The 5116-nt window shown below is 44.7% G+C and overlaps 1 long non-coding RNA gene across 1 annotated transcript; it reads right to left on the reverse strand.

Annotated features, from left to right (window-relative positions):
• Positions 1–2270: 2270 nt before the first annotated feature.
• Positions 2271–4869, reverse strand: LOC144107577 (uncharacterized). The gene is made up of 3 exons (XR_013309309.1): positions 4604–4869; positions 2579–2682; positions 2271–2484 (listed from the first exon to the last, which is right to left on the reverse strand). It is a non-coding gene; the product is annotated as an uncharacterized LOC144107577 (long non-coding RNA).
• Positions 4870–5116: the final 247 nt, after the last annotated feature.

The raw sequence follows: 5116 nt of genomic DNA on the forward strand, positions 1-5116 counted from the left end.
AGTCAGCGCGTGCATGCACTCACACACTATAGTGATCCGGAATAAGAGTTACATATAGTTAATCCGCGTAAACCCTTATGAAGAACAGATAGCTCTTTTCCGTTGTTGTCAAAGGCAGCCACAGCATCTGCAGTATAAGCTGCAAAACTTACACAGCTAGAAAAAAAAAAGATCGTCTAATCAAAACATTTAAAACGGCCGTTTCCAGTGGCCCTTCAATTTATGATCAATTTGTTTCAGAACTCTAGTGTCCGATCATATAATTAAGCACAACCAACAATTGCTTGCCACAGGCTGATGAGGTGAAAGAGGTGCCCTCTTGACATCAAGTGGAGACATTTTTGCATGACTGAAACAGTGCACTGCTCATGCAAAGTGAGCTGATGAATGCAGGGACGATACTAGAGTTCATGCCACAAGCAGGTTTCACTTCATCTTTTCTTCAAGAGCTACAACAAAAACAAATGCATATCAGTTGCAGAGGACTAAAGCACATCTTCATATACATTGGTCACTTTCACCGAGAAAAAATAAGCACACCAGTTTCACGAGACTAGCACACATCTTTATGTGTTTGCGTGGAACAAAACAGGTACACTTGTTCATGAAAAATGTTCAGGCATTAAAGCAACACTGGCAGTGAAGACTCCTCATCTTCTGCTGTAAGGAAGTATTTGAAGATCACAGGAGTAGTTTACAATACAGACACTAAAACACAGAGAATTTATTTTGTGCATGACCTGGAGGCATGTGCTAAAGAGAAGTCCGGATACTTGCATATGTCCACTGTGGAGTAACTGTTTCGAATGCTCTCCAAGGCAGACTTCAGTAAAATTGTTACTGGTTGCTTCTTGGAATCGTGGTGATGAACTTACTGGAGCAGCAAGGCTGGTGGTCATAATGTAGACTGTCAAGACCTTCAGATCACAAATTTCAAACACACTACCTTCTCCTTTGCCACTGTGCCACTTCACAAGTCAAAGGCAACAGCATGCAAACATCAACACCCTTCAAGCTGAATTTTCTTTTCGGGACGGTGCTGTTCCAGGATTGCTGTCTTCATTGGAGGCTTACTTGGGTGGACTAGAAGCTGTACTGATTTTTTCCTTTGCAGCATATTCCCGGATAATGCGAACAACAGTGGGCCTAGAGCAACCGATGTATTCCGCAATGAGTGAGTTGGATTGACCCTCTTTGTGCAAATTGACGATTTCCTGTTTTACGTCAAGCGTGAGGCGTGCCTTCTTCGAGCTTTTCCTACGCTTTTTTTTAGGGTCAGAACCCTGGCCGAGGTCAGAATCCTGAAAAAAAAGCATAGAAACCTAAAGTTTCAGTCATTTACTCATAACATATAAGTACAGTACAAGCTATTAGCCTATTACGTATGAAGTTTTGAAGCGAGAAGCTTCACTACGCTAATCAACACTGCGCCTCGCGCGAGCCGGCGTATGTTTGAGCACGAGTGATGTCACGCACGGCGCAGGTGGTGGCTGGTGAGTTACGCGCATGCGCAAAAACGAGTGACATCATGCCCCGCACAGGTGGTCGCTCCTCGCCGCTGCTGCAGCCATCACCGCCGCCGACTCCGTCGCCTGACCTTTTGGCGCAGCCGCGCGCTACTGCACATGTGCGTCATGTGCATGCGCAAGGAGGCTATATAATGCACTTGCCAGAGAATAGGCGTGCGCACTCGACATGGAAGGAGAGGAGAGTGCGGCTGCTGCTAGACTACGCAGAAAAGCCGAGAAACTAAATTCGTCCGATCCAGAAGTACTCGCTTGGGAGTTGGCTGCACAACAGCGAAACCATAGAGACAGCCGCTGGCTACTACTCGGATCACCGGGCTGTCTATATGGCTGTAGAGAAACTGCAAGACAATGCGTCCGACAATAACAAATAAAGAAGTTTAATACTTTTGCTTCTGTGTCTAACTCGTAAACATATGCCATTAAGTAACCAAGTCTATGCCTATATTTATAGAAAGCCTGCCTGATAGAAAAGATGCGAATTAATATGCTTTCTTTTTCTTCTCTTCACTGCTGATTTGATAACCACTTTGTGGTACGCACCTCTTTGTCTCCGAGTGCATTGGATTGGCCCTCTTTGTGCATATCGATGATTTCCTGTTTTACGTCAAGCGTGAGGCGTACCTTCTTCGAACTTTTCCTACGCTTATTTTCAGGGTTAGAACCCTGGACGAGGTCAGAGTCAGAGTCCTGAAAAAAAGCATAGCAACCTAAAGTTTCAGTCATTTACTCATAACATGCAGTACTAGCTATTAGCCTATTACATACGAAATTTTTATAGAAGGCCTGCCTAGTAGAAAAGATGCGAATTAATATGCTTTCTTTTTGTTCTCTTTACTGCTGATTTGATAACCACTTTGTGGTACGCACCTTATGTTCCCTGAATGAACCTTATAGTCCCGTGTCACCACTTATGTGAGTCCCGTCTTTTGTGTGTTGCATCTATCTCGGGCTCGTTCTTGGTATAATAAATAGAATTCTCATGAATTAATGGTATCAGGCGTCATCACTGAAATTTAGCAGGCCCACAGATATTCTGTGTTGTTACTCACTTCTAGTTTTATTGCAGTTCTTGCTTGATCTGGGCCATTCATAGTGGCTCAATGTGGAATCGATATTGCTTTTACAGATTTGCTTGTTGGTGCCAAGTATGCCGCTGAAAAAAAGATTGTTTCACCATTAAAAAAAATGCACACACTTGAAAAAAATGAAAACTTCTGTATAAACCTCTACGCACATGTTAACACAGATGAACAAACTCTCACATCAGACAGAGGGCATGACGAGACACAACAGCAAGTCCAACCTGTTATTTTTCCAACTTTAAGACAGCGACATGAACATAAAATATTTTCCAAGCACTTGTTTCGCTTAGGAGATCAAAGAAAGCAACATAAATTATATGTAGTCATGGGCAGAGCCCTAAGGTATGAGACATGCTTCTGAGCTTCTCAAGTTCCCCAGCTTCAGAAACATTATGACCATTAGATGCACCGTAATAGGCTCTAAAAACCAACAAACTTCTATTAAAAGGCGTGGCAGCAGCATAACCAATGTCATGTCTTTTAAGCTTAATTCCCTCTTCCAGTTACAAAACAGATATTATTGATTACCATTTCACGGCAACCATTCACTGTTCTTCTCAGGTTATTAATCTCTATCATGCAACATACAATTCAATGATGTTTAGTAGTGTTCTGTATTTTAGGACAGGTATGCCTTTAGCAGCTGTACTGAAACATTTGTTGTCTGTGGAAATTTGAGCACCAGTTTTGGTCAGTGAAATTTAGTGGTTGGAAATCTGCCTGTAATTTCCCAGCACCAATCAAAGACTACTATAGACTTAGTCATGAGCCATAAATTGCAGGTGAGTCAGGGAACAAGGTACCTATGGTAAGAATTATGCATTATACTTTGGTCATCATATGCTATCACAATCAATGTTCCCATCTGCGAACAGGAACAATAAATCAGAGATGCTGCTCACTGCAGGATATCATGCCAGAGGTAAATGATAAGATGCAGATGAAGTGACAATAAAATAAAGTGTCTGCTTGTCAAGTTCACAGTTTCGACAAACAAAGCACGACAAACTATATTAACCATACGCCTCTTATAATATCAGCACCCGGGGACACCACCTGGCAGGTGACACCAGCTTTTTGAGCGAGACTGCTGCTTGTAAAATGATCAAATCGCACACACCCTGCTGGAAGCAGAGGGAAGAATTTATACCTGTCTTCCAGAGTGAGGCAAGTAGTAGAAGTAGTAGTAGTATTAAAGAACTCTTATTCAACTAAGGATGACAAGCCTATCACGGCGACTGCCTGGGTGACCAGCTGACGCTGTTTCTGCACCAAGCCAGTCGAGCAAGGTGGTGATGATAAGAAAGGGAAGGGGGAGGTTAGGGGCCAGACTACAGAACAGCCGGGCAGTCAAAAAGACAATGAGGTAGCTCAGCACGGGAGGAAAGGCAGTTGGGATAGGAGGGGTCAGACTGATAGCGATAAAGAGGGGAGCAGGGGGACAAGTGCATTCATTTGGATGTGCCAGAGAAGCCATACATGCTACCACCCCACCATGGACTGGAACAAAGAACGGTGCAATTGCGCGACGCTACTTTTTCACGAGCAAATTTTGAAGCATTCGTCTGCGCAACGCGTGCGAGTTAGGCTAGCTCTGCACTTGATATGAGCTTGAAACGCATGCTCCGCTCAGGTTAGCCCGTGCCAGCCGTACCAAGGAGCCGCTTCTTCGCACACTGACATATAGCAGGACAAACAGCCTCAAGAAGCCAATGTGAAAAAAAGTTGGCATCTATCCTACGCCGGCGTTATAAACTGCCGAGATATATGAGGAGACTCGCGTTATGAATGCAACGCTCTCACAAGAGAGGGTTCATCTGGTTCATCTTACGGAGATGCCAAGTCAACCACTCGCATAAGCGCACGCAACAGTGAAAGAAGCCGGATTAAAGATAGCGCGAGCGCACCTTAGCGATTGTTGAACGACTCAAATTGGTGCCGCGCTTTTAGCGTTCAAAATAAGAGCGTCCGAGAGTTTTCCTGATTTCATACCCGTGACGAACTCAATCTAGGACTTCAGACACGGGAAGCGGCTCAGAACACGAAGGAACACCCGAGAAATTGACCTCTTTGCCACTTGCAATCAGCAGCGTGCGTTTGGCCGTTTGGTTTTCGGAGGATGGTTTCGGCATTGGCGTGTTGCGCGTTCACGCCGCTGCATGACAGCACCACAGCACGCACGCGTTGACACTAACAGCGCGAAACTTAAACTTGTAAACATTAAGCATTACATGTCAACGAGGCTGCTAACAGTCTCGCCCGAGATATCTACACCCATGCGGCCATGGAATCACCCTTACCCGGCTCGAAGGACCCGGCTCGAAGGACCCGCTCATTACGTAAACGAAAATCACGGCTTGATACAGGGATAACAGACTAGACCTCCCACCTCCATATGGGTCTCTCACACCTAAGGACTGCAGACTGGAGAAGATTACAGACCAACTGATTCTTTCCCCTTATCTATATGGGGAGAGAGGTGAACCTCCAAAGCTCTGCACCAAA

This window comes from Amblyomma americanum, chromosome 10 (genome assembly GCF_052857255.1).
Source record: "Amblyomma americanum isolate KBUSLIRL-KWMA chromosome 10, ASM5285725v1, whole genome shotgun sequence".
Classification (NCBI taxonomy): Eukaryota; Metazoa; Arthropoda; class Arachnida; order Ixodida; family Ixodidae; genus Amblyomma; species Amblyomma americanum.